General features: G+C 31.7%; 1 protein-coding gene across 1 annotated transcript in view; it reads left to right on the top strand.

The window, feature by feature from the left end:
* Positions 1 to 1659: 1659 nt before the first annotated feature.
* The window catches only part of LOC113509672 (octopamine receptor), a 64001-nt gene continuing 52839 nt past the window's right edge, over positions 1660 to 12821 (top strand). Inside the window, exon 1 of the mRNA XM_026893065.3 lies at positions 1660 to 1929. The gene's annotated coding sequence lies outside the window, so the exon portion shown is untranslated. The remainder of the gene's footprint in view (positions 1930 to 12821) is intronic.

The following is a 12821-nucleotide window of genomic DNA, read 5'->3' on the forward strand; positions in this document are numbered from 1 at the left end:
CAACATATTTTTACTAGCTATTTTATTTTAGACTTGAAATGTATTCATATAAATTAGGTATTCATTTTAAATCATATAAATAGAGCATCGAGTATAAAAAACGGGGTCAACTTTTAGTCAGACAAACGTCAAATAGGGTTGGCAAGTTTTTTTTTTTAAAAACAGACTGATTTTTTTGGGTGTTACAAGAAATAAATTAAAAAAATTTCAGATTTTTAAACTCGAATTGAGAATTATTTTCTTGACATAATATATAAATTTATTTATTGTTTACAAATTAATATACATGTATTAATGGCGCCCATTTTTAATTATTTAAAAATGAAAATATATTTTATGTCTATACTCAGATACTTATCATCAAATATTATTATTACTTCAGCCGTTAACTGTCCACTGCTGAATTAAGTCTTCCCTATAAGGGAAATTTTGCCAGTAGTTGCCACGCTTGGCAGGTGGGTTGGCAACCGCAGTTAGGCTTTTATAGATGTTTTAAGAGGGACGCTTCAGCCCATCCCTCGCCGTCTCTTAGTCGTTTCTTACGACACCCAAGGGAAAGGAAGGGGTGACCTACAGGTTGAATACCTGAAAATAATTCATTCTGAAACAAATTAATTTTTAATTTATTTTTTAATAATTAATAATAAGAATTTTGTATCGTTTCTAATTTTTTATTTAAACTTATAATATACATACTTTATTATATATTATAATGTGCTTAACAATAAATCTACATTATAGTAAACTTATTCACGGAAGTATGGATAAAATAGTTGACCTGTTTTAAGGGAAGCATTTGTTTGGAGCGACTCTATGTATATAGTCTAAGGTATTCCTATAACGAAATTATTTGAAATTAAAAATGTTACTACTTTAGAGTCAAATAGTAGCCTGCGCTTTGTGTGAATAAATTTACGGATTCGATTTTTAATTTTTACGTATCTTTTAGATTTTTTTTCTATATACAATTATATTATGTTTTCCAATACAAGATTAGTTGTATTTTGGTCGAGCGAACTTCAAATTCTTTTGTCAATTTTACTTATTAATAATATAATGTGAAATCTTATCTAAACAGGACAGACTAATTCGACCGGAGTTTTGCACTAATAAATTAACAAGAGATAAAACTAGCCGTTTCCTTTCCCATGGTTGTTGTAAGAGACGACTAAATAAATTTAATGATAGAGGGATGTGTAGCAGTGTCCCTTCTAAAGCATCAGCAAAGCCCTGTATAACTGTAGTTTCCAATCCGCCTGTTTAGCGTGGCAACTACTAAGAAAATCCCCCAAAGAGAGATGACTATATTGGATCTGGAATCTGGAAGGTTATTTATGTAAACTTACTTCTCTACAAAATTAATAATTAATGAAATAAATTAATTATAAACAGATCCATTAAAATACCACTGCAATACAAAAGTTTGAATAGCGAAACAATGCAAGAGCTTATTTCCAAATTGAAACCTCATTAAAGCAGACCCGCTTCAGTTTGAAGTTTGTTATTAATTAAATAATTAAAATATAAAAGATTCATTTAAATTACACTGCAATGTAAAAGTTTAAAGTAAGCTTATCATGAAAATGTGAAAAGTGTAAAAATAACTGAAGCTTCAGTATCATAACTCGTACTACGGCGTAGACACTTCGTAGCGTCAGTAGACAGCAGGCTGCTACGGAGTGCGCTCGCTACGCTGTGCGTCCTTACGCTACGATCATTCTATATGAACTCGTAACGGACTTGTTATGAATAATATGAACTGAAATTTACTGTGAACGTGAAATGAATTTTATTAGTCTAATATCGATTTTTGTTGTATAGATTATAAAATAGTTAAGATATAAGTTAGCTGTAATTTTAAGTTCATTTGTGGGATATGGTGCACAGTTAACAATAAATATGAACTCAAAAGAAGATAATAATATTTAGGTGAGTATTTCTTTTTTTACTTACTTGAATTAAATTATGTTTAAATAGTCTTACAAATTATTATTATAAGAAATAAAAATAAGGTACTAGCACTTGTTTGTTGCATTGTAATTTGAAAAGTTTGAATTTTTACGGTTTCTTTCGAACAGACACCGATATTCCGAACCAAATGATAAAATCACAAGAAATTGCTACATATGATATTACATTAATACTGATAGTGTTAAAATTAGTTTCAATAAAAATCTATTTATTTATCTATTTTTTATAATTCTAAAAAAACAATTACGAGTTTAAATAATTCTAAAAAATGTTACTACTGTTATTAAAAAATGTCAATAAAAAGAATTAATAATTATTACATTTTTCTATTAATTTATTTAATTTTTCATTTCAAATTAAATAAATATAATTCTTAAATATAATTTGTGCATAATATGAATTTATCTAAATTGGCGTGAAAATATTAAATTGAAAAAATATAGGTAAGAGTTTTGAAATGAGAAAGATATTTAAAAAAAACTTAGGTATATTTCTTATAATAATAATAAAGTAATTATAATAAAAATTAACAATAATAAACACATACTTCATCACATATTTTTTTAAAAGCACAATCGTTTGCTTCCCCTGTTGAATATAAAGATGTTAATTATAATAAGTTCTACTAATAAATATAAAATACAGACAAATATTATGAATCAGATTATTGTGACCCATTATTAATATAATAATAATAACCGTGACTCGGTGGTATACTACTTTGACTAATATAGACTACAAAGGTCGTTAGTTCGAATCAGGCCGACATCAAAAAATCTGTGTGTATTTTTAAATGATCTCCAGTGATAAAAAACGCTATTAAAATACCAAATAAGTCTTAGAAATGGTGATATATTTGCTCCATATGCCGCAGGATTTTAATATGCTCGGCGAAATATGGGCACGGTGATTATTACTCGTATTCATCATCACAACGGTAACAAATGAGAAATGCTTCTGATTACCCCATAAGAAATTAAGGTCATGATTATATTGATAACACAAACACACAAACAAACACACACACACACACATACACACACACACATATACACACACACGTACATGCACACGCTCACGCACACGCACACGTATACACACACATTATTATTATTTATTTTTTAAGTTAACATGTAGGCTACTGTTTTTTAAATTTTTACTTTTTTATTTTATTTATTGTAGTTTATAGTTATTATTTAGTATTGTGGTTGGTTAGTTGCTAGATACAAACAATTATCTTCGTTGATGTAATAACTACTATACGTTTTGTCTATTTTGGAATCCTGCTATAAGGAGGAGGGCGTTGATATTCGCGACACAGTTTTATACTTCTGCGGATATCATCGTTTTTCAATAATATTGTAACCAATGTTTTTGTTCCAAATAAATTTTTGTTCCAAATAAATTGATATATATAATTTTTCGCAAATACTTATGCTAAATAGAAAAAGGAAAATCAGCAAACTGACCAAATCTGTATACTACTTTAACAAATATGAATATTTTAATATAAAAACAACAATTTAATTTATCTAATTTATACAATACTTTGATACAAGTCTTTATATCTTATTAAAGATTTATATTCATAATAATAAATATCTATAATAATGTAATATATTATATTAATAATGATATTTAGCAAAACGGGAATACGCGATACGAAGTTTGTGAATATAAATTAATTTTAAATTAAACGCCTCTGGGATTCCTCTCTGGATTTGTTTGAAATATTTTAGTCTGACTATACTTTTAAAGTTTATTTTTGTATAATGCGTTAGAGATAGTTAATAAGTCCGTGGGTTTATTTTTGGCGATATAATTTAATCAAAGGCAGTAAAAGCGATATTATTATAATGGTTTTGGTGAGCAATAAATTCCAATTTAGAAAGGTTTCTTTCCAAAATTGCCGCGAACAAAAATCGAACCCGAGATCTAATTTATGCAAAACTACATTCTTACTATTGGGCTACAGAGATCATAGAAATATTCATCATCATCCTCATCATGATTTTACCCATTATTTGTTCACTACTGAATATTGGCTTCCCCCATAGGCTGCCATAAGAAACGCTCCTGAGCCACCTGCATCCACTGACTACCTGCAATGCATTTGAGGTCGTCACTCCATGTAGTAGAGGAGATGTAGTCGATGCCGCCACTCGAAAACATTTTTCCCCATTGATTGTTGATTCTTCGAGCTATGTAACCAGTTCATTGCCACTTCAGCTTGCTTATCCTTCGGGCTACTTTAGTGACTTTGGTTCGTTTGCAGATATCCTCAAATTCTATTACGTAAAGAAACTCCGAGCATAACCCTCTTCATAGCTTGCTGAGTAATTTGAAGTCATATAAAATATCTACATATTTTTATAAATATATGCGAATTGATGGAAGCGGGTAACAGGAAAGTTTGGAGGGAAGGGAAGTTTGTTAGTAAAGAAGACTAAGGTTCCTATTGCTATCAACTTGGAAATTATTATATTGAATTAAGTAGGTCTATTCATCACGATGGGGTAACCGGCCTACATTCATTGACATACTAAAAAAAAAAAAGAAAAATAAAATACCATTAAATACAAACTACCAAACTGTGTTCAGAAAGCAGTTGACAAGAAGAATTTGTATATACATATTTATATGTGTTTATTTACTATAGTTTTAAACAATTTTTGTTGGACATGTAATTTTTCAATGAAAGCCGGTCATCTTTCTTCCCGACATTACCCACATCAACCTTATCCTTAAGCTATTTTATGACCTGTCATTTCTAACATGTCAGTCAGCAAATTATAGTATATAGTTTTTTGAAAAACCATCACGAACGTATTCAGGACATACGAAGTTTTTATTATTTGGAAAATTGGAAATAGAGAAAAAAATTGTTCAAATTATTAAATTACATAAAATGAGGCACGTATGTATACCTATATAATCGTAGGTCCTAATTTAAATTGATCGACAATAATGAGAATTTCTCCATCACAGATAAATATTTATGTTTAAACCAATATGATTAAAAGGAAAGGATTAATTATTTGCTTTTCAGTAACGAATGTGCTAAAAAATTACAACTAATTTTAAAAATTCCCTAATCTATAGAATTGCTATGTATTTACCGTATACTTCCGGCATAAATGGATCACCACCTCCTTTCTCGAGGGGTCTTAAGAGTCGATAAAGAAAATTTAATGAGTGTATAAATTCTTAAAACATCACCAAAAATCTAGATGCGACTGTCAACCTGTAAGTATTGGCAAAACCTCCCTCATTGTGAAGGCTTATGTTTAGCAATGAACGGTTAACGACTGATATGTTAACGATGATGACGTGATGAAATGTCTTGTAAAGAAACTCTATAGATTACATAAATAATCATCAAAATTGACGAGCGGGTAGATCGCGTAACATTCGACAAATAAACCTAATCGAATCAAAAAACTACTTATTGTTAAATCGGTAGAAAAGGTTCATATATTTTCATAACGGTGTTTATTATAGGAATAAATGGTTTATGACTTTGTCAATAGTTTCTAGATATGATAATATAGGTATTTCTGATTTATTTGAATGGAAACTGAAGTTATTTGAAATTTATACTAATCTTACGTGATTAGAATTATTTTCTTCTATTATATAAGGAACTTTATTGTTTATAAAGTTAAACTTGAATGTGAGTTTATTTATTATATACTAGCGATCCGTCCCGGTTTCGCACGGGTAGAGAGAATTTTCGAAAATAATATATAGCTTATGTTACTCACTGATAATGTAGCTTTTTACATTTGAAAGAATTTTTAAAATCGGTTGAATAAATTTTGAGCGTATCCAACACAAATAAATGTACAAATAATCAAATGTTACCTATTCATAATATACTAGTGATTCAATCCGGCTTCGCATGAATATCGATTTTTCGAAAATAATATATAGCGTATATTAAGTACTTAGAGATAAAGTAGAATTTTAATAGTAAAATAATTTTTAAAATCGGTCCAGAAGTTTTTGAGTTTACTCATTACAAATATACAAAAATGCAAAAAATTCCTCTTGGTAATATCAGTGTAGACATATGTATGATTATTTCAATGTGTTACTATAATTGTCACATATTTTTTACCACATCTACTCTTTATACGCTTTTTTTTATACCAGTGAGGTGGCAAACAAGCATACGGCCCCCTGATGGTAAGCAGTTACCGTAGACGCCTGCAATACCAGAGGTATTACGCGCGCTTTGCCGACCCTGAAGAAACCTCTTTACCCTCCTCTTGAAGAACCCCGTGCTGTAGTCTCTTGGGAAAATCTCGGCAGGGAGCTCATTCTGTTTTTACCTAATGGTTAGCTGGTATATAATGCCATATGGCATTAAGCTCGCCACTTGTACAAAGTTTTATTGTGCAATAAAGAATAAATAAAAGAAATAAAATAAAACTATGTCACGAAATTTAGTATATACATATATCTACGTTGTTAGTATTTCGGATGAGAAATGACATGGATAGACTTCAATTACTTTTTATTACAATTAATCTAAATATTCGGTTTATATGGAGGAAGGCACAAATAAAAACTAATCTTTACTAATTTGTTTGAATTAGTTTATTACCTTAGAGGGCCTCAACGGATTAACCATTCATTATAAAATTTGGTATACACATACTATATGGGGTGGAGAAGGTTATAGGCTACTTTATATCCCGGTTAGTAAACATATCTAGTATTTCTTATAATAATAACTAATCTAAGACATTGGTTTGAATTAGTATTTTTTAGCCATGATTTCATTTGCGTGACTGGAGTATATTGATTGACCGGGACAGAAAGTAGCTTATGTCCTTGCCCGTCCTATTACATTAAGTATTTGTTGGCCAAATATTATGACATTTGATTAAGTGGTTGAGTCGCTATGAGGTAGCAAACAAACAACAAACAACCAAATTTAAATTCACATTCACATTTATAATATTGGTAGGGATACTTCAAAACTAATATTTCAATTCAAACTTGAAGTTACACAATAGACCGATCCGTTATCACTGAAATGTCGAAGTGGTCGTATTAAGGTCGTCTTGCAGGGCCGTACACCACTTAAAAGCTCATTACACCCACAGCGTGTACACAACCAACATTTGGACAGCTCTTGAATTATTGTTCAAAATTGGAGATACAGACAGACACGCGACGGAGATAGATGACTGGGTGCACCCGTGAGAATACCGGAGCGGCCCCGCTAACGATGTGTGATAAAACTTTTGTCGCATGTCGTCAACTGACTTCGGAATAGGGACGTAGAGATCCTCTCGGTACTGTTTTGTTGCAGTCATAATAATAATTGCCTTAACTCAAACAAAAAGTGAATTACACGAGTTATAATAAATATATGAATCTGAAAAGGGAAGGAAAGAAATATTCAAATTGTCAAGGTGTAACAGAAAAATAATAAGACATAAAAAAAGGAGAAAATATGACTAAATATGAATTTAAGCGCAGTATAAACGATATAAATATACTTACACATAATAATAATAAAATACTTATAATATACTAACAAAAACAGAAGCAAATAAATAAGATAAATATACTAATATGGTGTATTTAGTACTACGACGGAGATGAATAAAAATGCACTATACAAAGAGAGACAGTCTCCGCCCGGGGCAACACGATGTCTGTTTTTCTAGTAGAATTGCAACTTTTTCTTTAACGTATGTAAAGATGTAATTATTCTGAGGAATGGTGGGATATTATTCCAACATTTCGTGGCCTGGTAACAAAAGCCGTCAGTAAATGCCGCAGTTTTATGACGTTGAAGTGACAGTGGTGGTTGCACTGATCTAGAGTGATACCTATCTAAAAAAGTGGAGAACTTCAACTTACTGTAAAGACATTCCGGATTTTTAAATTTCATTACACCAAATAATAAAGTAGCTAAATGTATTTGTCGTCGGAATTCCATATTAAGCATAGACGCCATATTCAAATAAGGAGAAATATGACTACGAGGAGAAATGTCGAAATAAAATCGACAACAGGCGTTTGGAACTCTTTATATCAGATGCTGCGTTTTATGAAGTAGACGAGGGCCATATACTGGGTCACCATAATTGAATCTAGATAAAACTAAGGACTCGTATAAAGTGATGCGAACTGTAACCAATAGAAAATGACGAATTTTGTATATGATTGATAAGATGATATTTACTTACATAATTAATAAAAAGAATTAAATTCCTTGTTTTGTAGTTAATCCTAGGCGATTTGTTTCTAGTTTAATTTCGGGTCGGGGGCGAAGGGATTGTTAGTAATGGAGAGGTTAGTCCCCATTGCTATCAATATACCCTATCACCGACCTCTACGTGGTTCCTCCTGAAAATTATCGTGATAAATTTATCGTTGAATTCGTCACGATGGGCTAACAGACCTGCCTTTTCATCCTCACCTATCACCTCTCACTGGTATCCCACCAGTGTATAACGATAGCGCAGGTGGGGGGTTACCATGCCATTTTCTCCCATTTGAATTTATGTGTTTATATTCAGGACTGAATTATGGAAACTTCGCACTGGATATTATTAGGATAGTGTTAGGGTTATTATTTTTAAGTACGTACAAAACATATCATGAGTTGTGAAATTAGCGGTACATACGCAGTGATCCTGGTCAGTTGCTAATGCTTAATTGATGGAGATCATTTAAATATATTTAAATTTAATCAAGAAAAACAAAATGTAAGAAATATATCTTTATCTTCATTTACCATTATTATATTATTACTCAAAAGCAGCCTATGTTCTTTTCCATGTAATATTGTACGCCAATATCAATTACTTAAAACACTAAAGCGCTAGGAGGTGACACAATCAAACTCACACAAGAACTTATCTGACTATAATGTAAGCTAAAATATAAGTTTTCGTATAAATAAACTATATTTTTATAGTAGGATGCAATGATATATGTATCTCTGAGAGCGTCGTGACCCAGTTATATACTATACAGACATATAAATCTCAAAGGTCACGAGTTCAAATCTGACTGACACCAAAAATTTTATGTGTCAATGTGCGTAGTTTGATAAAAATGTGATGAAAAATGTCGAGAACTTGCTTTTTGCTGTATTTAATTCTTATTATATATACTAGATAAAATGGGCATATTGAAAGATATATTCACAAGAATAGAAACAGTTTACAAATGTTAAAGACATTTATATTGGTGTATTACCGAAAAATTTTGTTCTCAGGGACTGTAATTTAACTTCAAGCGACTTCCGACAAAGAAGAGGTTCTTAATTTGTCTTTTTTATACAACTTAGAATGGCAAACAAGCTGACAGCTCACCTAATGGAAAGTAGTAACCGTCGCCTATGGACATGAGCAGTATCATGGACATAACAGAGTATACTGTTGTGTCCATGATACTATATTACCATGCGTTGCCATTCCTGAGGACTTTTCAAACCGAAACACAGCCATACTAACAGAACTGCTTCACGGTTGAAACACGAATGGGACAAAGGTACCCAAGCGAGTGACTTTTGTACAAAGTCTCCTTCTGGTTTTATGCCCGTTACTTAAGAACTTTGTCATTTAAAAACCGATTTTAAATTCTTCTTTTATCTGAAATACTTTTAAATTAGTTTCCGAAATTTCATAAAATTGGTTTAGCAGTCAAGTTTTTAATCAAAATAACTTTGTTTTGCCACTTTTTTTTTATAATATTTTGCCAGTTTTAAAGGCGGTGATATTTTTTTGTGAAACGAAATCTGTTCTTACCATACCTTACCATATTAGCCATTAATTGCCCACTGGTGACTACAGGCCTCCTCCTATTGGGGGGTTTTACCAGTAGTTGCCACGCTTGGCAGGTTGGCTGCCAACCAAAGTTAGGCTTTGGTGATGTTTTAAGAGGGACGCTGCTGTCTATCTCTCGACTATTAAGCTCCCTTAGTCGGCTCTTACGACACTCACGGGAATAAAAAAGGTGGCCTATATTATGCCGGGATCACATAGCACAGTACTTGTTATAATTTCAATAATGTCGCTAAATCTTCGAGATATTTATTGAGTTATCATATTTTCAATTTTCAAGTTTTATATTTCAATTAGAAGATAATTATGAAAGTCCGTTCATAATTTTACAAGTCACCATTTAGAAGTCGGTTAAAACTGACTTGATATCACCATAAAATAGCTTTACCACCTGCCCACATCTAGCCATTCTCGGCAAATGTGAATCATGATGCGCTCATTTATATCAACGCATCTACGTGATACCATCACAGGAACTTCCTGTGTTTACGTGTTTCTTGTTAACACACACAAATTTATTTGCAGCTTCTTAACCTACCGTTCAGAAATAAGAGGGTAATATTTTACGGGTAGAAAAGTTTGTAATGCATGCCCGGATACGAACATATGGCGCATTTTCTTTTTATACCACTAAAGCGGCAAATAAGCATATGGCCTGTTTGAACTCAAAAAAAAAGGTTGTGTTTGCGAATGACTTGAATAACTATTATTTAGCTTCCGACTAACTTTCATGTGTTAGTAAATAGCGTTAACTAACCACATCAGCCCCAGTGACAGTAGCATACTTTGTTAAATTAAAATAGGATTGATTATTATTTTCTAATACAATAAATGTGGCAAACAAGCATACAGCCCGTCTGATGGTAAACGGTTACTGTTGTTCATGGACACCTGCAATACCAGAGGTGTCATGTGCGTGTTGCAGACCCTGTAAAAACCTTAATATATATTTTTTTGAAGAACCCCATAATGTAGTCTCTAGGAAAAACCTCGGCTGAGAGCTCATTCCACAGCCTGAGCGTTCACGGAAAAAATCTTTTGAAATCGCACTGAACGCAATCATTTAGGTTCAAGCGTGTGTAACCAAATATAAATAAATGTAACCGAAACAGTTTTATGGGTTTTTACAAATGTAATGCCATTATGATAGAATCCGAAATGAGGATATCCATATAAAAACCAAAGAGAGCGAGCCCGAAGGATAAGCAAGCTGAAGTGACAATGGGCTGGGCACATAGCTTGATGAACGGACAACAATGGGGAAGAAAGATTTATGAGTAGCGACCCCGTATAGGAAAATGCAGTGTAGGACGACACCCCACTAGATGGAGCGACAACCTCAGAAACATTGCAGGCAGCAATGTACTTTACTACTTTTTATTTGTAAATATATATAGAAAACACCCAAGAATTTATTTTTCTTTCCTAAAATTCAAAAGCATACCTACTATTATATAATAATATTTATAATGTTATTCTGTATGATATTTCTTTTTGTTTATTTTATTCTTATTATTAACTTTATTACGTCAGTGTAAAAATAATAAATAAATAATAATATTCAATCGGCCAAGCCTTGTCAAAGTGTTCCCTTCTCTGTTTTTGGGACTTAATATTGAGAAAAAAACTAGTTAAGAATACCTATATAATAATATTTATAATGTTATTCTGTATGATTTTTAATTTTAATGTTAATTTATTTATTATTAACAGGTGTATTTTTTACATATAATATACAATGGCCACCACTGCTCTCAAACACTTTCTGTTTTTACTTAATATTTAACTAGTTAAGAATGCTATATATCAATAAGCTCGCCATTTGTACAAATTTTATTGTGCAAAACCAGAGGGAGACTTTGTACAAAAGTCGTTTGCTTGGGCACCTCTGAACCATTCGTGTTTCTATTGTAAAGCAGTTGTGTTTGCATGGCTGTGTTTCGGTTTGAAGGGTGGGATATGATGGTGTACAGATGAATAACACCTGAGTTCTCAGGAATGGCAACGCATGGGGGGTATCGTGGGTGAAACAGTATACTCTGTTATGCTCATATCCACGTGGCGGTTACCAAGTACAAACTTTTCAAGTTTTCTTTCTAAGTTGCATAAAAAAAATAAGGAAAGTAAATAAATAATAAAAAAACACACACACACATACTTAATAAATTAAAATTATTAAAAATACCTTAAAACTTAAGTTAGTCTAAATTTAATAACCAATACAATTAATCATCCACCGTTTAAACAACTTTCAAGCGGCCTTTGTGAACGAAATATGCATTTCGCCAAACTTTCACACCATAACAAATGGTCCGGAAAATTTGGTTCGACTTGGGATTTTGTATTTATTAAGACTTTATATATTTTTAATACTTCAATATCCTCTAGTTATGGAATGACATAACTTGTTATTTACAATTAATCAACCCTTATCCGTCACGATTCGGAATAATTTTCAATTTCCACGAATCAGTAGCTGGAAGGTACAAAATTTAATCTAAATAATTTTGATTAATTTGACTACGGCAAATTTGATTATCTATATTGATTTATGTAATGAGTTATGTGAGTGTAACATTAAAGTTGGCTACTATTTTGTTTATATATACAATGTATGAAATTCCAAGTAAGGCACATTAGTTTTTGGTATGCCTGCTTAATTTTATAATCGAATAAAGTATACAGAGAACTTTGTGGTTTAGACCATATAGATATTTACTATCTTAATTTACCGATGCTCTATAGGCAAACACTGTGTGTAACAACCTGCCACTAGATGGAGCGCTGACAATGCATTGCAGGGAGTCAGTGATGATGCAGATCCAGGGAGAGCAGCAGTGAACAGTTAATAGCTCAAATGATAATGATCCTACAAACCCAAAAAAAGTTTGTGAGTTTGTGCGTGGACGACACGAATAGCTATTTTTTTGTTTCTGACTAACTTTCGTGTATTGGTAAATAGCGTTAACAAACCACATCAGCCCCAGTGACAGTAATATACACCGTTAAGTTAAAATATGATTGATTAACATTTTT

The sequence above is a fragment of the Galleria mellonella genome, unplaced genomic scaffold, assembly GCF_026898425.1.
Source record: "Galleria mellonella isolate WM207_F2 unplaced genomic scaffold, CSIRO_AGI_GalMel_v1 utg57, whole genome shotgun sequence".
In the NCBI taxonomy this organism is placed as follows: Eukaryota; Metazoa; Arthropoda; class Insecta; order Lepidoptera; family Pyralidae; genus Galleria; species Galleria mellonella.